We start from the raw sequence: 26,532 nt of genomic DNA, 5'->3' as shown, positions 1-26,532 counted from the left end.
CACTGAGAGAGAAGAACGGTCAGCTGTTGTAAACACAGCTGACCGTTCTTCTCCCTGGAATGATCATAGAGTTCCTGTGATCCTTCTATATAGGAACACAGATCTCTATGGTCATTCCAAAAGTCATGCCCCCCCCACAGTTAGAATCACTCCACTAGGCTCACATTTAACCCCTTGATCACCCACAATGTTAACCCCTTCCCTGTCAGTGTCATTATTACAGTAACAGTGCATGCATATTTTTAGCACTGATTACTGTAGTAATGTCACTGGTCCCCCGAAAAGTGTCAGTTAGGTGTCCAATTTGTCCGCCGCAATGTTGCAGTCCTGCAAAAAAAATCGCAGATCGCCACCATTACTAGTAAAAAAAAACCAATAAAAATGACATAAATCTTTCCCGTAGTCAGTAGACGCAATAACTTTTGCGCAAACCAATCAAAATACGCTTATTGCAATTTTTTTTTACCAAAAATATGTAGCAGAAAACAAATTGGCCTAAAATGTTAAAAAATTTTGATTTAATTTTTTTTTTTCGTGAATGTTATATAGCAGAATGTGAAAAATATTGTTTTTTTTTCTAGAATTGTCTCTCTTTTTTTTGTTTATAGCGCAAAAAATAAAAATCGCAGAGGTGATCAAATACCACCAATATTTGTGGGGAAAAAAAGGACAGCAATTTTATCTAAGTACAGCATCGTACGACTGCGCAATTGTCCGTTAAAGTAACGCAGTGCTGAATCGCAAAATAGGGCCTGGTCATTAAGGGGCAAATCCTTCCAGTCTTAAAGTGGTTAATACAAGTAAATAGGATCTACTTTACTATTTTTTTACTAATACTAGCAGCATAAGGATTAAAAAAAAGTCAATGTTGATTGAGAGAGTGAAGTTTCGCTTTAAGCATTCAATATTCAAACCAAAATTAAAAATAAAAGTTTTGTCATTTACAGACTCAAAAAGAAAATTGTTACTTGAATTAATGAACTGCTGCCCAGCCATGCACTCGGTGACAGATGTCCTTTAAATGATGTTTAATGGAAGGAACAGTATACACTCTGTTAACGGATTTTTCTGCCGACTATCACATCCTGCTCCCTTTTACCCGCCTACGCTATCACTGAAGCAGGGAGATTTTTCCTGAGATTTACTGAAATAAAAAGAAGTTTCTGTACCCCCCCAGTGACCAACATACCACACGTTGGGAAACAGCCCAGAGATGTGTTACAGCAGGTACGAACATTTTTACTGATGAAATCTCTGCCAAGAAATTGATTACACTATGAAGGTATTCAAGCAATGTTTTATTTTGACATGAATGGGTGTCTAGAATAAGCAACCCTTCTGCACTGAAAGCCAGTTCTGTAGAACGTATATATATATATATATATATATATATATATATATATATACTGTATATGTGTGTATATATATATATATATATATATATATATATATATATATATATATATATATATATATTAGCATGCATAAAGAAAGGGATGTATTCCAGAGATAAGACTATAATCCTTCCACTTTATAAAACTCTGGTCCGACCGCATCTGGAGTATTCTGTCCAGTTCTGGTCGCCAGTCCTCAGGAGGGATGTGTTGGAGCTGGAGAGAGTCCAGAGAAGGGCAACTAAACTAATTAGGGGATTGGAGGACCTTGACTATGAAGAGCGTCTACAATCGCTCAATTTATTCTCCCTGGAGAAGAGACGTCTGAGGGGGGACATGATAGCAATTTATAAATATCTTAATGGGGATCCCAGTTTAGAAAAAAAGCTGTTCATTCGAAGGGATTGCATGAGGACTCGGGGGCACACAATGCGATTAGAGGAGAACCGTTTTAACCTCAGGCAATGCAGGGGGTTCTTTACTGTTAGGGCTACAAGATTGTGGAATTCTCTACCACAAGAGGTGGTTACTGCGGGTAGTATGGTGGCTTTCAAAAGACTCTTAGACTTACATCTCAAGGATCAGGACATTCAGGGGTATGTGAGATGATTACAGCCACACACACCTACACAGGTTGAACTGGATGGACTATTGTCTTTTTATTCAACCTCACCTACTATGTATCACTATGTATCACTATGTATATATATATATATACTGTATATACACATGTATGTTACGTGTGAATCTGGAGAAAATCCTTTGGGCTAGGTCTTCAGGGTTAACAATGCAAACATGCATGCCTACTAATGTTATTATTCATGGACTTCTAACGTGGTGGATGCATGTCTGCTGTAGAAGTCAAGATACAGCCACCGTCACCAGGTGATTGGATTACTGGAGTGACAAAGTGCTCCTGGAATGTCTGCAGGCTGCACACTGTACTGCTCCCGTCCAGCTCCTTGTTGTACATTAACGCAGAGAGTGACTATTCTTGTTTTACTCAACAAACAAAAGGCGGAGGCCCTATACGCATTTCACATATGTCCTATTCTTTCACATGACTATATATGAGGATTTCTACTTCTCAACCAATAAAGAATGTGCTATACGCGAGCCACATAGCATACACTCACCAGCCACTTTATTAGGTACACCTTGGACCCCCTTTTGCCTTCAGAACTGCCTTAATTCTTCATGACAAAGATTTAAAAAGGTGTTGGAAACGTTCCTCAGAGATTTTGGTCCATATTGACATGATAGCATCACGCAGTTGTTGCAGATTCGTTGGCTACACATACATGATGTGAATCTCTCTTTCCACCACATCCCAAAGGTGCTGTATTGGACTGAGATCTGATGACTGTGGAGGCCATTAGAGTACAGTGACCTCATTGTCATGTTCAGGAAACCAATTTGAGATGATCTGAGCTTTGTGACATGGATCATTATCCTGTTGGAAGGAGCCATCAGAAGATGGGTACACTGTAGTCATAAAGGGATGGACATGGTCAGCAACAATACTCAGGTAGGCTGTGGCATTTAAATGATGCTCAGTTGGTAAAAAGGGGCCCAAAGTGTGCCAAGAAAATATCCCCCCACTCTATTACACCACTACCACCAGCCTGAACTGTTGATACAAGGCAGGATGGATCCATGCTTTCATGCTTTTGTGACCCTACCATCTGAATGTCACAGCTGAAATCGAGACTTATCAGACCAGGCAACGTTTTTCCAATCTTCTGGAGCCTGTTTTACCTGACAGGAGTGGCACCCAATGTGGTCTTCTGCTGCAGTAGCTCATCTGCTTCAAGGGTCGATGTGTTGTGCTTTCAGAGACGGAATTCTGCTCACCTTGGTTGTAACGAGTGGTTATTTGAGTTATTGTTGCCTTTCTATCATCTCGAACCAGTCTGCCCATTCTCCTCTGACATTAACAAGGCATTTTTGCCCACAGGACTGCCGCTCACTGGATTTTTTCTTTTTCGGACCACTCTCTGTAAGCCCTAGAGATGGTTGTGCATGAAAATCCCAGTAGATCAGCAGTTTTTTTAAATGCTGAGGCCAGCCTGTCTAGCACCAACAACCATGCCACGTTCAAAAACATTTTACATAGTTCCATAGTAGTTGAAGTTGAAAAAAGACAACAGTCCATCCAGTTCAACCTGTGTGGTGTGTGTCGATGTATTTATTTCCCATACCCTGAATGTTTTGTTCTTGGAGATGTATGTCCAAGAGTCTTTTAAAAGTGGCCATACTCCCCGCACTTACCACCAATTGTGGAAGAGAGTTCCACACTCTTAAAGCCCTTACTGTAAAATACCCCTTACGTAGCCTAAGGTTAAATCGCTTCTCCTCTAATCACATTGTATGGCCTCGTGTCCTCTTACACTCCTTGTGACTGAATAGTTTTTTTTCTATGCTGAGATCACCGTTGAGGTATTTGTAAATCGCTATCATGTCACCTCTCAGGTGTCTCTTCTCTAGGGAGAATAAATCAAGTGCTTGTAAACGTTCCTCATAATTTAGGTCCTCCAATCCCCTAATTAGCTTAGTTGCCATTCTCTGGACTCTCTCCAGTTCCAGCACATCCTTTCTGAGGATTGGAGACCAGAACTGGACAGAGTACTCCAGATGTGGTCGGACCAGAGTTTTATAAAGTGGTAGGATTATAGATTTATCTCTGGAATATATCCCTTTCCTTGTGCATGCTAATATTCTGCTGGGTTTGGCAGCTGCAGCTTGACATTGCATGCTATTGCTTAGCCTATCTTCTACTTAGACTCCCAGGTCTTTCTCCATTCTTGATTCCCTAAGAGGTTCCCCCCCCCCCCCCAACATGTATTTTACGCTTTTTTTCCCTAAGTGCAATACCTTACACTTCTCCACATTAAACCTCATTTGCCATGTAGTTGCCCACTTTTTTATTTTGTTCAGGTCATTCTGTAAGATTTCTGCATCATGATGTGAAGTTATTGCCCTGCTCAATTTTATGTCATCTGCAAAAACTGATATTGAGCTACTGATCCCCTCCTCAATGCTATTTATGAATAAATTGAATATTGGTCCCAGGACTGAGCTTTGGGGGACCCCACTTACCACTCCTGACCAGTCTGAGTACGCGTTATTTATTACCACCCTTTGGACACGCCCTTTTAACCAGTTATCTATCCAAGAGAAAACCTTGTGATCTATGCCTGCCAACCTTATTTTGTAAATTAATCGTTTGTGGGGGACTGTATCGAATGCATTAGCAAAATCCAGATACACCACATCCACAGGTCTCCCTCTATCTAGCTCACAGCTCACCTCCTTGTAGAATGTTAACAGATTGGTTTGACCAGAACATCATTTTGTAAATCCGTGCTGATTTTTGCTGATGCTACTGTTGATGCTATTCTTGGATATAGTCCCTTCCAGTAATTTACATACTATTTAGGTCCCCTTTCTTCACCATTTCGATGTTCAGTTTGAACATCTAGATGCCTAAATGCATTGAGTTGCTACAATGTGATTGGCTGATTAGCAATTTGTGTTACCAAGCAATAGTACAGGTGTACTTATTAAAAATGTCCGGTGAGTGTAGGTCAAACAGTACAGAAAATTCAAAGTGTTCAAAGACATATTATACAAAATAATTCTAAATATAATATCAGGTTGCATGAAATACCAGTTGGTAAGCATACATTCACAGTAGCCCATACGATAAGGATTCATTCACACTGCCATAAAAAACATGGGATTTTGGACTTACCATAAATCCATTTCTCTGATGTTCATTGAGGGACACAGCTCCTGATCTTCATAACTATTGGTTATACTGCCCCCTACAGGAGTAGGACACTAGGCAGAAAAAGAATCTGGCTACGCCTATGGGCATTCCCAGGGGGTATACTCCCTCTTTCTGCTATAGGTACTCAGTTTTGTTACAAGCAGTGTCAGAAGAATTACAACTCCACAGAGGGATGGGTACTGTGTCCCTCAATGAACAACAGGGAAATGGATTTTATGGTAAGTCAAAAATCCCATTTTCCCTTCAGTTCATTGATGGACACAGCTCCTGATCTTAATAACCATTGGGACGTTCCAAAGCAGTGTTAAACATGAGGGGTGGGAAGAGCAAAAAAATTCCCAAGGTCAAACAGTAGCCAACCAGGCAACAGGAGCTCAACCAAAACAACTGGAGCCCACCTGAAAAAAACAATAAGCCCGCAAAGAGGTTCAGTCCTTTAAACAGCAGCCTGGAAAACCTTGCGGCCAAAAGAAACATCCGCAGATGCCAACACATCCACTTTATAGAGCTTTGTAAAAGTGTGCACTTTGTAAAAGTGTGCACTGATGACCAGGTGGCCACCTTGTAAAACCGAGACGCCTGATGATGAAAGGCCCAGGAGGCACTAAGTTCCAAGTAGAGTACGTCTGGACAGGGAAAGGAGGAACCTGACCCCTGATGGAAGAGGCCTGAATAACCATTTGTCTGATCCATCTGGAAATGATCGCAGAGGATGCGGACAGCCCTTTCCGAGGCCCATCTGTGAGCACAAATAGTGTGTCTGACTTCCTAAAAGACTCCGTAGGTGACAGGTACACCCTTTATTGCCCAGACCACATCCAAGGCATGCAAGGCAATTTCCTTCAGATGTTTCGGCCTGGGACACAGGAAAAGGCAACACAATGTCTTCATTCAAATGAAAATCAGAGACAACCTTTGGGAGGAACGATGGACAGGGTCGAAGAACCACCTTATCTCTGTGAATCACAAAGTAAGGTGAACGACAAGATAACGCCGTCAGTTCCGACACCCTGCATGTAGAGGTGATAGCTACCAAAAAAGCCACCTTCTGAGACAGGGAATCTCTCGAAGATTCTCAAAGGGAGGCTACTGGAGGACCGAAAGCACCAAATTGAGGTCCCAAGGCGGCAATGGAGACCACACTAAAGGAACCAAATGTTGGACACCATGAAGAAATGTATGCACTAGGGAGTGTGTTGCCAAGGGTCATTGGAAAAAGACTGCCAAATCCGACACCTGGCCATTGATGGTACTCAAGGCCAAATTCTATTCAACCCCCCATTGAAGGAAGGTCAAGATCCGAGCCACCAAAAAAGAGTGAGGGTGAACCTCAAGAGACTCGCACCACTCAATGTACGTCTTCCACGTACAATGATAGATCTTATTAGAAGTAGATTTCCTAGCCTTTAACAGCGTTGGAATCACCGACTCAGATATACCTCTATCCATCAGCACCTGGCATTTAACAGCCAAGCCGTCAAAGCCAGCGACTGTAAAGCAGGATGGAAGATTGGTCCTTGGGTGAGCAGATCCTCCCTGAGAGGAAGTTTCCAAAGGAACATCGGTGACCAGCTGCGCTAGATCGGCATACAAAGCCAGTCCGGAGCCACTAAGATGGCCAGAATCCCTTCTGCCTCGATCCTGCATAGAAGTCTTGGCAGAAGCTTGAGAGGGCCAAAGGTATAAATCAGATTATACTGACCCTGCAGGGCCACCAGCATGTCTGTGGCGTCTGCCAGAGGATCCTGTGACCGAGCCATAAACCTCTGCACCTTTCCGAAACACCAACAGATACACCTCGGGGATGCCCCACCGGAGACACAAATGATGAAACACCTCCGGATGAAGGGACCACTCCTCTTGGTCCAACGCCTGTCGACTGAGGTAATCCACCTGCCAGTTTTCCACCCTGGGAATGTGTACGGCGGAGAAGGCTGGAATGAACCGTTCTGCCCACCTTAGAATGCCGGCTACCTCCAGAGCTGCCAGGACACTTTTTGTGCCCCCGTGGTGATTGACATAAGCCACGGCTGTGGCATTGTCCAATTGAATGCGTACTGGACATCCCTGAAGATGATCCGTCCAATGGTCCAGGCACAGACCGATCGCTCAGAGTTTCAAGACATTGATTGGTAGTCTGGACTCGTCCAGATCCCCTGAGCAGAGTGACTGAGACAGTCTTGTCCCATTTGGCCAGAATCTCCCATTGCAGTGACCTTGTATGGAACTGTGCAAACGGAACCGCCTAGAAGGTAGACAGGAAATTTGCATGTGTAATTAACAGAACTGTTCAATAATTGAAGATGGGAAATTACACATGCCAAAGAAGATTCTTCAGTTGCTCATTCTTCAGTTGCTCAAAAATGGCCAGAAAGGTCCATCTCAACAGACTGATTGTGTGGTAATATTTGTTCTAGAACAATTTTTGAACAAATTATCTTTTTTTTTTTTTTTTTTTTTTTTAAGCCTTGAAAAGCTCATATCACTGACCGATTGCTAGGAGGTCCCATTCACCTAAATGGGTCAAGTCTGGTGGCAGTACTGTCCTGTCATATGCAGCAGATGGTATCATTTTGTAGCCGCAAAGTAAAGCAGCTGCAGCATGTGCACAATCCCCTCTGACCTCTGTGTTAAGGGGGCGATCAGGGGGTGGTAAAACCACAGCTCAACTGCCTATTTTTACTGTCCTTTTTCTGCACGTGTGAATAAGCCCTTAGATCTACCAACAAATATGTAGCTGAAGGATTGGATAGATATTACATAGATTTGCTAAATCTAAAGTTCTTTTTACAAAGATTGTGACATGTATGGTGACTTCACCACAATCCCTGCTTTCAGTGTGCAATTCCACATGTGCCTTTACATGCATTTGTAATGTATTTCCCTTTATTATTTACACACATACACACATTTCTTTCCCTTCTGTTTATGAATGTTACTTTGTATTTACATGCTTTTCATTCCAACCCGGGATACGTTAAAAGAAACAAATGTGACTATCTGGTGTAAACCAGCCCTTAGACAACCAAACATTAAGTGGCGGTTCACACTATTGCGATGCGGGAACACTGCGAATATACTGCGTGTTCCCGCATCGCATCTGCAGAGCAGGCAGTTCACACTGCCATATGCGATACGCTGGGGGTGTCAATTTAAAGTTAACGACACCCCCAGATCAGATCGCATATCGCAATGCGATCTGACATTTCGCACATGAATCGGATCGCACTGGTATGAACCACCATGCGATCTGATTCTGCTGCGGAGCAAAAAAAAGGGTCCTGTGCGAGTTCACTGTGATTGCGGTGCAAATTCAGCCATACAAACTGTATGGCTGAATTTGCACCGCACAGACATCACATGTGATTTTAGGAGCAGTGCGCTCTGAATCATATGCGATGTCTGGGATCGCAATAGTGTAAACCACCACTCAACAGGAAATCTCAAATTGTGCCAGACCACTTTCCTATGCTTATAAGTGCCACAGAGGGGTATATATATATATATATATATATATATATTCATGCTAGATATTTATACTGATATGGACTGGGTAATGTGTTAAGAACGAAGGATGCCACATCATTTGATGCAAATGAAAAGTATCAACCTACAGAGGGCTGAATTCAAAGATACCCCAAAAATTAAAGTAAAAAAATGATGCAGCAGGCTAGTCCATTTTCCTGAAATTTCATTGCAACAATTAAAAAATGGTACTCCATATGCTTGTATGCATGTCTGACAATGTCGGGGCATACTCCTAATGAGATGACAGATGGTGTACTGGGATATGTCCTCTCAGATCTGGACCAGGGCATCACGGAGCTCCTAAACAGATGGAGGTGCAACCTGGTGGTATCGGATGGACATAATGTCTCAGAGGTGTTCTATTGGATTTAGGTCAGGCGAGCATGAGGGCCATCCAATGGTATCAATTCCTTCATCCTCCAGGAACTGGCTGTATGCTCTCACCACATGAGGCCGGGCATTGTGGTGCACCAGAAGGAACCTAGGGCCCACTGCACCAGCGTAGGGTCTGACAATAGGCGGACCTGCCAATTCTGGTGTTCAATGACAAATGCCAATCAAGCTCCACGGTGCCAGGAAATGAGCACAGGGACCACTAGAGGGCATTGGGCTCTCAGGCCACCCTCATGAAGTCTGTTTCTGATGGGTTAAGAACCTTCTACGGCCCTGTCCAGCTCTCCTGCAGTAACTGTGTTTCTCCTGGAATCTCCTCCGTGCTCTCCGGACTGTGTGGTGGGAGACACAGCAAACTTTCTGGCAATGGCACATATTGATGTGCCATCAGGGAGGAGTAGGAGTGCATGTGCAACCTCTATAGGGTCCAGGTATCGCCTCATGATACCAGTAGTGACACCGACCCTAGCCAAATGCAAAACTAGTGAAAAACAGTCCGAAAAGATGAGCAGGGAAAAAAATGGCAGTGGCCTCCACCTGTAAACCATTCCTGTCATGGAGTTATGGATTGTCTCATTGTTGCCCATCTAGTGCACCCGTTTTTAATTTCATTAACACACCAAAGCAGCTGAAACTGATTAACAAGCCCCTCTGCTCCTTAGCTGACCAGATCAATATCCTTAGGGGCCATACACACTATACAATTGTCTTTAGATTTTTTTCCTTTAGACTTACCAAAACCATAAATTTGAGGTCAAACCTAAAGACTTTCAATTTGTATGCAATCTGGCAGGCCATTGCCCTACATAGTAAAGGTAAATCTATAGGAAATCTAACAACAAAAGTTGTATAGTGTGTATCCAGCTTAAGAGTTTAACTGACCTAATACTATACTCTGCTTAGAAAGTGTTCCTTTAATTTTTTTGAGCAGTGTATATATATATATATATATATATATATATATATATATATATATATATATTGCTTGTCTTTTAAACCCAAACTTCTCCCTAAGTGGTTGGGGGGGGGGGTTAAAACACGTGGTAGCGCCTTGTTTTTACTGCTCCCCAACCACTCCCCTCTTAAGCTGCGAATGCTGTGGCCATGATGCTTTGCTTGATAGTATGGCAGCACTTATTCCCCTATCGCAGTCGGCAGGCAGGAGGCACAGATGCAGCACCACTGCCAGCAGCCTGTCAAAATGTAAGACAGGCTGAAATACATCGCGGCTGGAAGCTATACTGAGTGGTACTCATGTTTAGGGACATACAGTATGTTTGGAATGCAGAATTCCTGAATGCATAATGCCTGAAGAAATATAGTGAATCCCAAAGGGTACAGCACCCGGTTGCTGCACATATATGCCAATTGGATGCATTTTTAACTGCATCCAATTCGCATAACATATGAATGTAAACAGCTTTCAATGCAGCCGGTTCACAAATGTGTGGGGTGGCCTCGGTGCGGTTTCAAAAAGGGTCCTGTGCGTTTTCGGGTTCGGTTCAGGTGTGGTTTCAGGTAAAAATTTGCATCTAAATTACACCTGAATCGGTGAACAGAAACGCACTGGACTGCCGCACTGAAACCGCGTGTGCATATGTGTGAACCCAGCCTTATAGAATTTGACAAGCCACTGGCTGTGGTGCTGGCGTTGTTCCTGTGCCTCCTGAGCACCTAAACCCCAGGATTTGATGACCATGGGCTAAACATCCAGCGCACGAGGCCTAAGCGACCACACACTGTTCAACAACTCCCTCTAGTGAGTAGCTTGCATTTACATGTTTAACCCCAGGTGCTTAAATTTTTCAATATTAAACCTCATTTGCCATCTAGTTGCCCACTCCAATAATTTATTAAGGGTTCTCTTGTAAGGTTTCTATATCCTGCTGTGATGTTATTGCCCTTGTGTCATCAGCAAACACTGATATTGAGCTATTTATCCCGTCCTCTATATAAACAGTCTCAGGACAGAGCCTTACCCCTTATTCACACTACCACGACTTGTCAGGCGACTTGTCAGCCTGACAAGTCGCGGTCCCTCGCGGTCCATGCAGTGCTACAGGACCCGTTCTAATAGGAGCGACACAAATCGCTCCGACTTAGAAAAAGGGTCCTGTACTACTTCGGAGCGAACTCGGAGCGACTTGCATAGACATTCATTATATGAAGTCCGTGCAAGTCGCGCCGAAGTCGCGGTGCACGGGACTTCACAAGTCGCCCCCCAAGTAGTACAGAGTCGTGCCGCTTCAGTGTGAATGGGTTCTTAGGGTTAATCCCCCAAAGTGAGGGGAGTTCCCCTCTTAGACCATTTACAGAAGTTTTTCTGGCGTTTTTGTAGCGTTTTTGTGCAGGTGTTTTGAGCTGGCAAGGGACCAATGAAAAACAGTAAAACGCCTGTAATCTGCCAAATCGTTTTTCAGAATCGTCGTTCTTATTTTGTTTATAGCCCAAAAAATAAAAATCACACAGGTGATCAAATACCACCAAAAGAAAGCTCTAATTGTGGGAAAAAAAGAACATTTTTATTTGGGTACAGCTTTGCATGACCGCGCATTTGTCAGTTAAAATAACGCAGTGCCATATCGCAAAAACTGGCCTGGTCATTAGGGGGAAAATCTTTCGGTCCAAAAGTTGGATAAAATGTAGCGAAAACAATTTATTTCACTGGCCTGGCAACATAAGAAAACATATTAAACATTTGCACAGAGTACACACACAGCAGCATTCCAGTTTAGATTGCCGGAATATAGAGCTCTTCAGGCCAAAGAACATTGGAAGATTGTTGACAATATTTGGCATTTTTTTCTTTGCTTATCTGCAGGCGAAGGTTGAGATTAGCACTGTAAAGCGGAATAGAATGACACTTGTGTGTACCGCATGCCATCTATTCAGGGTCATCTAGACCTGCATTGCACATCATCATGACAATAATGCTTTATCTACCATATTTACACATTCCCGTATACCAAGAGGAAGTTTACATAATGTACAAGTCACACATATGGTTCATTCTAACCACCATGAATGTCAAAAAAAGGAGCCAAACATAGCAAATAATAATAATAGAAAACCACTAAATGACAGGGAGAGTGTCAGGAGAGTTTATCAGACTTGTCCAAAGACATTACAGGATCTGCTTAGCCATTTCCTGGACTGGCTAAAATAGATGTGGTCTTTGGGGAGTGATATGTGGTTGACAGGTGCACTTAAAATGAGTTAGAAACCCATAATTGCCCAATAAGGTCACCATACACATTACAATCTGACTGTACAACCTTTAGATTGACCAAAGTGATGTAATACGAGAATCTACTGAGTCTATCCTATCAATGTGTATCCAATCAGGAGAGCCCTTGTACTACATCCTTTGTTGTAGACCTAAAGCAGATTGTACAATCGGATCGTAATGTGTGTTGGGAGCTTTAAGTTCTGTGCAGATTTATTTATAAATTTAAAAATGCAATTTATAGGCAAAACTGTTTATTTTTAGTTCTGGATGAAGCAAGGAAGGATTAGAACCCCTATCAAGTTTTCATTGAGGTCTGTCTCTGTCTCTGATCTCTGTCATTTCGACACAACAATAGTTATTGTTAGAGTTGTCTCCAGCACAGGAGGTGAGGGAAAAATCTTCCAAAAGGGACACCTGTCCCTTTGATGACCCTCTATTAGGGCAGTGGTCTCCAAACTGTGGCCCGGGGGCCAGATGTGTCCCTTTGATTTTATTTTACCAATGATGGGGCATTATTCCTTCCACTGACACTATGATGTGGCACTATTCCTCCCACTGACACCAGTGATGGGGCACCATTCCTTTCACTGACACCAGTAATGGGACACTATTCCTCCCACTGACACCATTGATGGGGCACTATTCCTTTCACTGACACCAATGATGGGGCACTATTCCTCCCACTGACACTAATGATGGGGCACTATTTCTCCCACTGATACCAATGATGGGGCACTATTCCTCCCACTGATGCCAATGATGGGGAACTATTCCTCCCACTGACGCCAATGATGGGGCACTATTCCTCCCACTGATGCCAATGATGGAACACTATTCCTCCCACTGACGCCAAGGATGGTGCACTATTCCTCCCACTGACGCCAATGATGGGGCTCTATTCCTCCCACTGACACCAATGATGGGACACTATTCCTCCCACTGACACCAATGATGGGGCACTATTCCTTCCACTGACACCAATGATGGGGCACTATTCCTTCCACTGACACCAATGATGGGGCACTATTCTTCCCACTGACACTATGATGGGGCATTATTCTTCCCACTGACGCCAATGATGGGGCATTATTCCTCCCAATGATGGGGCACTATTCTTCCCACTGACGCCAATGATGGGACACTATTCCTTCCACTGATGAAAATGATGGGGCACTATTCCTTCCACTGACGCCAATGATAGGGCACTATTCCTCCCACTGACGCCAATGATAGGGCACTATTCCTTCCACTGATGCCAGTGATGGGGCACCATTTCTTCCACTGATGCCAATGATGGAGCACTATTTCTCATACTGATACCAATGACGGGCACTATTCGTCCCACTGATGCCAATGATGGGGCACTATTCCTCCCACTGACGCCAGTGATGGGGCACCATTCCTTCAATTGACACCAATGATGGGGCACTATTTCTCCCACTGATGCCAATGATGGAACACTATTCCTCCCACTGAGGCCAATGATGGGGCACTATTCCTCCCACTGAGGCCAATGATGGGGCACTATTCCTCCCACTGAGGCCAATGATGGGGTACTATTCCTCCCACTGAGGCCAATGATGGGGCACTATTCCTCCCACTGAGGCCAATGATGGGGTACTATTCCTCCCACTGAGGCCAATGATGGGGCACTATTCCTCCCACTGAGGCCAATGATGGGGCACTATTCCTCCCACTGAGGCCAATGATGGGGCACTATTCCTCCCACTGAGGCCAATGATGGGGTACTATTCCTCCCACTGATGCCAATGATGGAACACTATTCCTCCCACTGAGGCCAATGATGGGGCACTATTCCTCCCACTGACATCCTACTGATGGTAGGGCATTTACCTACTCCTACCAGCCACAATCTGGCCCTCCTAAAGTATGAATGACAGTAGACTAGCCCTTTGATTATAAAGTTTGGAGACCCCTGTAGTAGGGGAATTCACCTCGCTTTGCAAAGATTTCCTTTCACTTCCTGTTGTGTCTCTAAGACAGGAAATAAGGGGAAATCTCTTCAACGGGAGCAATAAAAAACAAAACTGACAGAGGGTTCATTCACACCAGCCTGCACGCTAACATCTGTGCATGCTAGTGTATGTTGTGTAGGGGCAGTGCGTTGTTACAATGCATGACACTGTTTACTCTTTTTTTTCTCATTCATTAAGGTGTGGTGTGTTGCGTAAAAATGCAGCATGTCTTCAATTTTTTGCAATGCAATGCATGCAGTGTTATGGCGTGAACATAGCTCATACAAAACAATTATTTACTTTGTGCCTTTGCGTTGAGCCTGTGCAGATCTATGCAGGTCAACTGACATGATGTGAATGAGCCTTGCTTCAGAAAAAAAAAAAAGAGGTTTTGGCTTTAAATGCACTTTAAAGTATTCTGTCTTTCAACATGCGCAGTCCATTTGCCATCCCATGATGATCTACTACATCCCCCATATTACTTATGGTGGCCATTAGTGCTGAGCTCTGGCGTGTTTAGATGCTCTTCTGAATCCACATGGCTAAACCCAGCCAGAAGCTGTCCCCTGTAATGGACCAATCATTTCCTGCCCTACAGACGCATGGAAAAAACATAGCTGGGGATACTTTGGCCGCAGATGATTGGCCCATGGTGACATCTTCCTGGAGGGCTTGTCCTCGTTGGTTATAAGAGGATCGGAACACACCCGAGTCCATACCTAGTGATTGTTAAGGCTATATTCACACCTATGTTTTGAGGCGTTGGCTTTCAAAGCGCCCATTCATTTGAACAGCAAATAAAATCGCAGTAGGGTCCTGCCGCGATTGTCTCGCAATAAATTGTGTAACAATCATAGCAAACCGCATCACGTGAATCATGTCGCCCAAAAGTAACTCCTGAACTTGTTTTGGATGACAAGCTTCATGTGCTGCGGTTTGCCGCGATTGCAGCGCAGCTTATCGTGAGACAGTCGCAGCAGAACCGCACTGCGATTTTAGGTGCCATTCCAATGAATGGCATCTCAAATGTGAGCTCTGCGATTTGTCATTCACACTTGGGCGCTTTGAAATTGCGAGCAGAATCCCTGCAAATCTGCCCGCGATTCAAAATGTAGAGGTGTGAATGCAGCCTGAAGCCACATGCTTTGTTCATTTTTCATTTCAGTAGTTTACAACCGCTTAAAGGTAAGTTGAAAAATAGCAGACGTGCCGGTTCACACATATGCGATGTGAGACATCGCATGTGATTCGCACCACACTGCTCTGTAAATCACATGCCATGTCTGTACGATGCAAATTCAGCCATACAGATTGCATGGCTGAATTTGCATCACATTCGGACCAAAGTCGCACAGGACCCTGTTTTTTATCTGCAGCAGAATCAGATCGCATTGGGTGTTCGCCCCTATGCGATCTGATTCCTGTCCGAACTGACAGTTCACACTGCGATATGTGAGCTAATCTGGGGGTGTCGTTAACATTGTGTTGACACTCTCAGAAGTTTGCATATGGCAGTGTGAACTGCCGGCGAGTCGGGTGCAACGCGGGAACCCGCAGTGGATTTGCAGGGTTCCCGCATCGCACCAATGTGAACCGGCACCTATGTCTTTTTTTCAATCGAGCAGTGTGAATGCAGCCTAAGAAAACAAATCCGAACACCGCATCTAAGGTAGGGGTTGATTAGGTGCAATATATTATTTATATATACAGTAAAACCTTGGTTTGAGAGTAACTTGGTTTAAGAGCGCTTTGCAAGACAAGCAAAATTTTCAAATAAATTTTGACTTGATATACAAGCGATGTCTTGATATACAAGTAGCCTCAAGTCACAGCTGAGTATAAAAGTGAAGAGAGGCACCTCTAAGTGTAGTAATATGGTTAAATTTAATGAAGGTACAACATTTAGCAACTCACATGGTTGATGATCGGAACAGGCACATCTAAGGATGCAGGCATCCGGGGTAAAGCTGTCCACATAGGACCATCCTCCGCACCGTCATCTACGTCATCCTTTCCATACTGCCCCTCGCTTTCAGATGGCTTTACTGCAGGGTGGTCTTCCCGATCAGGATTACAGACTAGCAGCCGGCGGTGAAGAAGATGGTCTATGTGGACAGCTTTACCCCAGATGCCTGCATACTTAGATGTGCCTGTTTTATTCATCAACCATGTGAGTTGCTAAATGTTGAACCTTCATTAAATGGAACCATATTGCTACACTTAGAGGCGCCTCTCTTCTCTTTGATACCCTGTAGCTCCTGCTGGATTTTGCTTCCCCTTGTGGAAGCGGCTATTTGTGGATGGACATTTTATGGTTACACAACCTATCGTAATGCTATAATCTTTTTATATGGACTATAAATTGAAGGATTTATGAATAAATGGTTGTGGAACGAATCATCTGAGTTTCCATTATTTCTTATGGGGAAATTCGCTTTGATATAAGAGTGCTTTGGATTACAAGCATGCTTCCGGAACGAATTATGCTCGCAATCCAAGGTTTTACTGTATATATATATATATATATATATAGATCTATATATATATATATATATAGATCTATAGATCTATATATATTTATATATATTTTTTTTTTGGGGGGGGGGGGGGTTATTACCATTTTGAAACCGTCTATATGTAAATCAAAAAGGTTTGGGGGATAAAACATATTGAGAGTGACTTCAGGAACTTAATGTAGTGTACAGTCTGGAGAAAAGAAGGGAAAGGGGAGACATGATTGAAATTTTTAAAGTGGTTGTAAACTCTGTTACACCACTTGTACCCACAGACAAACCTTTATTAAGGCTTACCTATAGGTACTGTGAATATCTCCTAAACTTGCACCGTTTAGGAGATATTAAAGCCCCGTACACACGTACCGATGGTCGGCATACAAATGTTCCTCTTTTCTCCCCGGGATGTCGTGTCTGCTGAAAAGTGCAAAGACAGCACAAGGACAGCACAAGAATTTTGTCTGCCGACTGCCAGAGATGTATAGTAAAGAAGTAGAACTACTTAAGTACTGTACTTAAGTACCGAAATGCGGTATCTGTACTTTCCTAGAGTAGAATTTTTTTCTCCTACTTCTACTTTTACTTCACTACATTTTTTCGATGATTTCGATACTTCTACTCAAGTATTTTTTTTTTTGTGCTGCATAGTTACTCGTTACTTTTAAAAAAATTACCAGTGCCAGAACAGTAGATGGCAGGTTGCATAAAGCTCAAAAAAATGTGTATAATGTCATTTGTAAATCAGCGCATACGAAAATAAAGGCTGTGTATAATAAAAGCTGCTATACCAAATCTTTCCAATAAAAAGAAAATATGAAACAAACAAATAAATGGTGCTACAGCGCTTAAAGTGCATCAAGAAACTACTAACAAACACAGGTTAATCATTTGAATAAATCATTTGAAATAATAAAAACAATATGATGTTCAAACTTTTGACTTATTTCTTTAATAACTACATAACACAGTACTTGTACTTCTACTTTCAGTACTTGAGTAGAATTTTTTTTTTCAAAACTACTGGTACTTTTTACTTTTAGTACTTAAGTAGCAAATTTTTTGAAAAAACTACTTGCAATACTTAAGTAAAAAAAATGTTGAATACTTTAGTACTTCTACTTAAGTAACTTTTTCTGCGAGCACTTCCACTTCTACTCAAGTAATTTTTTGATCGAGCACTTGTACTTTTACTCAAGTAGAAATTTCGAGTACTTTATACAAGTCTGCCGACTGCAGAAGTGATGTCATGTAATGGTTAACTTTCCCTGTGTTTTCTATTTTCTGAGCATGCCCAGTCTTGCAAATCTGCGGTCTGTCGGCAGAATTGTGTACTGACAGGCGAACAATCGTCCGTTCTGGTGTCGGCATACAAAAATTTTCATGTTTGCAAGAAAGACTTTTGTCCGCGGATTGTGCGCAGACATCTGTCGGAGGCACCATACTAACACGCGTACAATCGGCAGATCCTTCGTCCACCGACGTTTGTATGCCGACGATCGGTACGTGTGTACGGGCCTTTAGAGTGCATGCAGCTGATGACATCATGACTTACAGTGCCGAACCTTAAGAGCCTGTGCTGGAAATGAATGCGCGGGAGTGACGTCATCGCACCCCTGGCCCCTCATGTAGCCGGAGGCCGCGAACCCGGAAGGAAGACTGGGTGAAGATGTCAGCAGTCTCAGCACTGACATTGAGGTGCTGGAGGGCTTTGTTCTAAGGTAAGTCTCACATATAATGTACTAGTATGCGATGCATGCTAGCACATTATGACATTGCCTTGCAGGATTTTTTTTTTTTACCACCAGCGGTTTACAGCCGCTTTAAATACATCAAGGGGGTGACTAATGGCTCGTTTCCACTGAGCTTTCTGGTACGGTTCAGTTCGGTACGGTACGCTATTTATGCGTTTCCATTGTGAATGGTACCCTAATTCCGAACCGTACCATACCACTTTTTTGGTACCCTTTCGTTGGGGTACCAAGCACATTAGACCCGTACCAACTGGGTGGAGCTACACTCTGCAGAACTTTGATTGGTTGACAGAGAATCGTCTATCACAGCTTTCCTGCTACACCACGCCTATCATGAAAGGGTACTATTGGCAGTGGAAACGCAATGTGTACCGTACCGTACTGAACCGTACCACTCAGTGGAAACGAGGCATAAGGTTCTGGAAGTTTTTTCAATATGAAACCAAAATCAAGAAAACAGGGACATGACCTCAAACTAACTGGAGGAAAGTTTAAAACTAATCTTAGAAAGTATTATTTTACTGGAAAGTGTAGTTGATGCTTGGAATAAACTTCTAGGTAGTGAGACAGTCAACAGTAAATGGCTTCAAACATGCTTGTGATAAACATAGAGCTATACTCACACAAAAAAAGTTAACAAAAAACAAAAATTGGGCAGACTTAATGGACTACTCAGTCTTTTTCTGCTGTCACTTTTCTATGTTTCTAAAAAATTTGGATGGTTCAACAGGGATCGGCTGAATTTCGATCCATGTGTGGGCAGGCTGGTTGGTTGATCTACTGATCGAATTCTGTACAACCAGCCTGTTGGAAAATTTCAACACTATAAGGTTATGTTCACATCTAGGCATTTTACAGGCGTTTTTGTGCAGGCGTTTTTAGGTTCACAAGCGACCCATAAAAAATAAAAAAATAAAAACGCCTGTAATCTGCCAAAAGGAACTCATGTACTTTTTTGAGCAATGGGTATTTTGCTTAAGGCGACAGAACGCTCAGATGTGAACAGGGGCCATTGAAATGAATGGGATTTGTCTTGTTGAGTGTTTTTTTTAGAGCTGAGGCTGAGCAGAAAATCACCCAAAGAGGCTGGCCATACATTATACAAGTTTCTTACAATTTTCTGTACAATTTTCTTTAGATTTACCTTCAAATGTGTAGTACAAAGGCCTGCCTTATAGGATACAATTGAAAGTGTTGTTTAGTTTTTGACCTCATATTATATGGTTTTTGGTAAATCTAACAGAAAATTGTAAAAGAGAATTGAACATGTATAGCCAGCCGGCTTGTACACACTATAGGAAAATCGGGCGAACATTTTCGTCTAAAGCATTTTCATACGATTTTCGTATAGTGTGTACACAACTTCCTACAGCCGATTCAGAATTTTCGTACAAAAATTCTCAAAGGGACAAACTCCAAACTATTTCTCGTACGGGAAAAAAACTAACGATTTTCGTTTAATGTATACCATTTTCATATGATTTTTTTACAAGAAAAATCTGAAAAAGCTGGCCATACACTACACGAAAAATCGTTCAAACTTATTTTGGAAAAACGAACACTCGGCTGTGAGAGCAGACGATCATGCCATCATGTAATGACTGAATTTTGATCGATAAATTGTTCAATGGACATAAATGAATCCGTTTTTCGTTCATTTTGTCACATATGCCTAGTGCAAACAGTTCGGCGAGAAACACATTAACCTTTCAATTTATCGTTCATTCGGCAGAGTTTTCCAAACCGTTCCTTCGATTTTTTCGGCTCTAAATATTTGATACAGATTTTCTATTTGTGCCCATTAACTGGACAAAAAACTAACAAACGGACCAAATGACAGATTTTCTAATGATTTTTCGGCTAGTGAAGGGTCAGCAGACTGCGCATGATCAGAAACAATAAACAAAAACCAAAAAAGCCCTTGTCGTATGCAAATTTTTCGTAGGAATTTTCGTTCATCGGTTTCCGATTTGCTGTGAAACAACGAGGAAAATCAGACGATCGTTTGCCCGACTTTCTTATAGTGTGTACCCCACTTTTGTTGTGCCGAGTATAGCTGGCAGCACTGATCAGTGTATTCTAAGGGCAAGGTATTCTGCCCACTGCCAGAATACAATACGTCTGCGGAAGGGATCCCCCATCCACAATTCTTTTTTTTTTTTTTTTCATTGACCGATAAAAAAATGAATCATATATGGGCTGCCTGTGCCTAACTTTATGGAAACAATTTTTATGATCTTCCAATCCTGCTTTTTCTCTAGGACAGAAATCAATCAGCAATATTATATATAAAATGTCATATATAAATATATCATATATATTACATATATATAAAATGATATAAAATCGTTGTGTCTATGCCATTGCCACCAAATCACAGCAGGCTATACCTGGATTGGCAGATCCTGCGTGCCAAGGAACAGTCCCCCTCCCTCCAGCTGATCAGCTTCTAGAGAAGCAGGTGTGATCCATAGCTGGGATCAGTGCGATCAACCTATATAGAGCATTGCACTTACCTGCTCCTGAGTGATCGCTGAGTGTCTCCAGGGACCCGGCGATGGTGCAGTCAGGACTTTGTGGAGTTATGTGCGGGACACTCCTTATGTGTGCGGCATGGACTCTGCAGGGAACTCCCACTGCTCTTCGTGTATAGAAGGCGTGCCCAGCCCCACTCACTGACAGGTCAGCCTGCCACTCATTCCTTACCCTTATCAGGATCGCACACTCACACCTTCCGATATATGTCACTGACGATTCATTACTAAAAAATCACCATTACTAAAGCATATGTCATTTACTTTTCTTTTATGTTTATTAAAAAAAAAAAAATAAATATACAGCACTTCTTTTTATTTATATTCTTTTTTTTTTGTTGTATTATTTGTCACCAGCAAGTTTTTGCTAGCTGCTTTCGCTAAAACCTTGAATTGTGTGTTCTGAGGATATTTTCTTTATTTTATTTCTTTTTATGTTTACCCAATATAAAAACGTATTCAGACTGAAATTCCTATAACTACTAGTACTTTGTAACAAAAAAAGAAAACAAACATAAAAAAAAAAAAACACACACACACCTGTAGTACCCTCTAAGGGCTCGTTCACACGGGCGTTCCGATCAGATCCGCCTGTCAGTTTTTTAGGTGGATCTGATCGGATGCCCCTTTCAGCCCTATGGAGCAGCGGATGTCAGCGGTGACATGTCCGTTGACACCCGCTGCCATCCGCATCCGATCCTGTCCGTGAAATCCAGACGGATGGAAACTCTATTTTCCATCCGTCCTGGGGATCGGATCGGATGAGAGCAGACAGGCGGTCCGCTCTCATCCGATTCCCCATAGAGAGCAGCGGGGGCTGTGACACCTCCCTCTCCGCACTGCAAGCGGAGACGGAGCTGTCATCCGCCGGCTCAGCGGGGATCACGGATCGATCCCCGCTGAGCAGCACGGATCCGCCTGCGGAGGCGGACCGTGTGAAAGAGCCCTTAAGCAGCCATTCTCAACTTTTTCAACACAGAGGAACCCTTGAAATAAATGTCTGGTCTCGGGAATCCCTGCTAAAAATGAAAAATCTACAACTCATGACACATTAGGCTGGCCGTACACTATAGAAAAAATCTTCAGAAATTCAGTCATTTGGACAGTTCTTTAGTTTTTCGGCCAGTTAATAGGCACAAATCGGGAATCGGTTGTGACATTTTTTAGCCGAAAAAATGAAGCTTGGACATTTTCTGCCGAATGAATGATAAATTGAAAGGTTAATGTGTTTCTCATCCAAACTGTTTGCACTAGGTATATCTGAAAAAACGAACACAAAACGGATTCATTTATGTCCATTGAACGATTTATCAGTCATTACATGATGGCACGATTGTTTGCTCTCACGGCCGAGTGTTCGTTTTTTGAAAATGAGTTTGAACGATTTTTAGTATAGTGTATGGCCAGCATTAAGTGTGACAGTCAGTGGGAAGAACGCTCCTTAGGTCCCTTTCACACGGGCTTTCTGATCCGGTCCGCCTGTCAGTTTTTCAGGCGGACTGGATCGGATGCTCCATGCAACCCTATGGAGCAGCGGATGTCAGCGGAGACATCTCCGCTGCTATCCGATCCGATCCTGTCCGTCAAATCCGGACGGATGAAAACACTATTTTCCATCCGTCTGGAGAATCGGATCGGATAGGATCGGATGATTCACTTGCTCCATCAGCTCATCCCCCACAGCTATTGCCTTTTGTATCAATTGACCCTCCCTTTTAGATTGTAAGCTCTAACGAGCAGGGCCCTCTGATTTCTTTTGTTCCAAATTGTAGTGTAACTGTAATGTCTGCCCTCATTTTGTTAAGCGCTGCGCAAACTGTCGGCGCTATATAAATCCTGTATAATAATAATAATAAATAATAATAATTACGGACAGGCGGTCCGTTCTCATCCAATCTTCCATAGAGGACAGCAGGACTCTGACAGCTTCGTCTCTGCACACAGAGCGGAGACAGACCTGTTACCCGCCTCCTCAGCGGGGATTGGCAGATCGATCCCCACTGAGCAAAACGGACTCCGTCGGGCGCTCCGCTCACATGAAAGGAGCCTTACACTTGTCATCATTGGGAAGAATTACCCCCTTACAGAGAGCTATAATGAACAATGGTGTCATTGGGAACTTATCTGAGAAGCAGAAATTGCCTATTGATCAAGGAACCCCAAACATCCTCAGGAGGAACCCTGGTTGAGAAACCCTGAAACCCCAAAACCTACTACACATAATGAGAATATCTGATAAACGATCGTCTGTTGTTTTTTTTGTTTTTTTTTTGCATGCTAGTCTCAAATCGAAAATGAAGAAGTTACTAAAGATAACAAAATTCTCATGCGACAGAATAAAAATTCGAACGTGATGTCAGGTATTGTATTAGTGTTGTATTTTCGGACAAAAACTGTACTGATTAACCACTTCTGGAGCTGAAGGATTTACCCCCTTAATGACCAGTCCCTTTTTTTGCGATTCGGCACTGCATTGTTTAACTGACAATTGCACAGTTGTGCGATGCTGTACCCAAATAAAATCGATGTCCTTTTTTTCCCACAAATAGAGCTTTATTTTGGTGGTATTTGATAACCTTTTGCGCTATAAACAAAAAAAGATAGAGAATTCTGAAAAATATATATATATATATATTTTACTTTCTGCTATATAACATTCCCAATAAAAAGAAAATGTAAAAATCAAAATGTTTCCTCATTTTAGGCCAATTTGTATTCTGCCAAATATTTCTGGTAAAAAAGTGTATATTGATTAGTTTGCGCAAAAGTTATCGCATCTGCAAACTAGGGGAAAGATTTATGTCATTATATATATATATATATATATATATATATATATATATATATATATATATATATTTTGTTTTTTTTACTAGTAATAGCGGCGATCAGCAATTTTTAGCGGGACTGCAACATTACAGCGGACAGATTGGACCCCTGTCTGAAACTTTTGAAGGGACCAGTGAAATGAATACAGTAAACAGTGATAAAAATATGCACTGTTACTGTACTAATGACACTGGCAGGGAAAGGGTTAACACTAGGGGCGATCAAAGGGTTAAATTTGTCCCTAGGGGGTGCTTTCTAACTGTGTGAGGGATGGACTTGCTGGATAAACACAGAGACCTGTGTTCCTAAATAGGAGGAATACAGGATCCCTGTGTTCATCACTGACAGAACAGCGGTCCGCCGTGTTTACAACGGAGGCCGCCATTCTGTCTCCTCGGGGAGCAATCCCAGGTGCCTGACAGCAATTGCGGCTGCCAGGCCCACAAATTGGCTTCACCTGTGGCAAATGGGGTGAGCGCACATATGCCCCCGCTAGTGGTCCCACGAAATGGTGTATAAATGCGTCATTTTGCAGGACAGAGCCAACCTGCCACTGTATATGTACGGCAGCTGGTGGGCAAGTGGTTAAACAAAAATCATACAATATGGTATTGTACGAGAAACATTTTCATGCTTGTCCCATCGGATAATTTCGCATGACCTGTCCTGATTGACTCTTAAAAGCTCTATACTAATGATCAGATTATTGTACAATTGCTTTGAAAGCAGTATTTTTCTTATGAATTTCTGATCATATGTATGCAGTGCCAGGACAAGATCATCTAGAACCCAGGGCAAACATGCCAAACTGCGCCCCCCCCCTTCAAGATGTAAGAGAATTATGCAGTGGCGTACCAATGGGGGGTGGGAGGGCCATCTTTCCTGGGTGCCACACATTGGGGGGTTGTCAGGCCGGCGCAGCCTAGGGGTGTGGGCTGGCACATGACAGTAGCACATAGTAAGTGTACCACTGCCAGTTACATGTATTTCTGTCTCTGGCGCCGGCTGTCCGTTGACAATCCTCGGGTCAGTCGGCACCATTTTTGCAGAGGGGCCTGGCCGCCTAGGGGAGCAGAGGGAGGAGGAACAGCTGACACCACCACTGACACCACACCACCACCGCCACTGCCACTGCCACCGCGGTTGGGTAGGAGGTCAAACTAAGGAACGGTGCTCAGAGGTGGGTAAGGGGAGGAGACAATGGGTGACTTGGAAGGGGGGGGGGAGTTCCTGCACCTATTCTCTGAGAAAAAAAGCCCTCCCCTATCAACGCAGTGCCTAAAGAGGAGCTCGGGTCAGGTTTAAAAAAATCCAAGCGGTATTAAACCCAAAACCAAAAATATAATATATTGCAGCTTACCAAAAAAGTTTGGACACCAGTTCACAAAAAAGGATATCGGGGAACTGGAGAAAGTGCAGGGAAGGGTAACCAAACTGAAAAGAGAAATGGAGGAGCTCAGCTATGAGGAAAGTTTAGAGGAATTGAATTTATTCTCTCTTGAGAAGAGGAGATTAAGGGGGGATATGATCAACATGTATAAATACATAAGGGATCCATATAGCGAACTTGGTGTTGAGTTGTTCACTTTAAGGTCATCACAGAGGACAAGGGGGCACTCTTTATGTCTAGAGGAAAACCAATTTCATCTCCAAATACGGAAAGGTTTCTTCACAGTAAGAGCTGTGAAAATTTGGAATAGACTCCCTCCAGAGGTGGTTCTGGCCAGTTCAGTATATTGTTTTAAGAAAGGCCTGAATTCTTTCTTAATGTACATAATATAACTGGATACTAACATTTATAGGTAAAAGTGGATCCAGGGAATATAGGATTGTCTCTTGGGGGATCAGGGAGATTTTTTTTTCACCCACTGGAGCAAATTGGATCATGCTTTACTGGGGTTTTTTGCATTCCTCTGGATCAAATGTGGGTATAGGATTGTATATATGAAGGTTTTAGATGTGTGTGTGAATGTTTTTTTTTCTTCAGTTCAACTGGGTGGACTTGTATCTATGTAACCAATCATTAGATGTGGTGGCTGCATTCATTTTCTATTCTTTGGCTTTTTTTTCCTTCTGTCTTCACCTGGTGATGTGGCCAGTAACACACCTGTATTAGAATGCCCCACTCTGGATGAAGGAGCACAGTGGGCACCTTTGGACAACAGCATTGTCAGTCTAGGGGGAGGGGATTGTTAGATATACTAACGGGTTTAGATACATAAACAAATTTAAACCAAAGTCCAGCTCACACTTTATAAGCAGTTACAGCTATCGTTTTTTTCCCTTTTGGGATAAATGCTTTACATAAATATATAAATGGTGGCCATTGTAAGCACCCCTGTCAGTGCTAAATTGTTTGGCTCATCTCTGTAACTGATAAAATATTTAGGTTTTCTTTTGGAAAACAACAGTCTTGCTGGCTGAACCACCAGACAGAAAATGGAAGAAACAAAGCCTAAAAAGAAAACTAATGCAGACACCACTTCTGTGAATTGGTAAGCTGCAATATAATAAATGTTTTCTTTTGGATTTAATACTGCATTAAAAAATCAGCAGCTACAAATACAGAAGCGAGCACGCATGCGTCCCCCC

General features: G+C 42.7%; 1 protein-coding gene across 1 annotated transcript in view; it reads right to left on the bottom strand.

Moving 5' to 3' along the window:
* TINAGL1 (tubulointerstitial nephritis antigen like 1) overlaps positions 1-21,232 on the bottom strand; it is a 91,750-nt gene extending 70,518 nt beyond the window's left edge. The window contains exon 1 of the mRNA XM_082246985.1: positions 21,094-21,232. The gene's annotated coding sequence lies outside the window, so the exon portion shown is untranslated. The remainder of the gene's footprint in view (positions 1-21,093) is intronic.
* Positions 21,233-26,532: the final 5,300 nt, after the last annotated feature.

Source organism: Pelophylax lessonae, assembly GCF_965119305.1.
Source record: "Pelophylax lessonae genome assembly, chromosome: 2".
Classification (NCBI taxonomy): domain Eukaryota; kingdom Metazoa; phylum Chordata; class Amphibia; order Anura; family Ranidae; genus Pelophylax; species Pelophylax lessonae.
The sequence above is the reverse complement of the archived record's forward strand: the minus strand, read 5'-3'. Positions and strand labels throughout refer to the sequence as shown.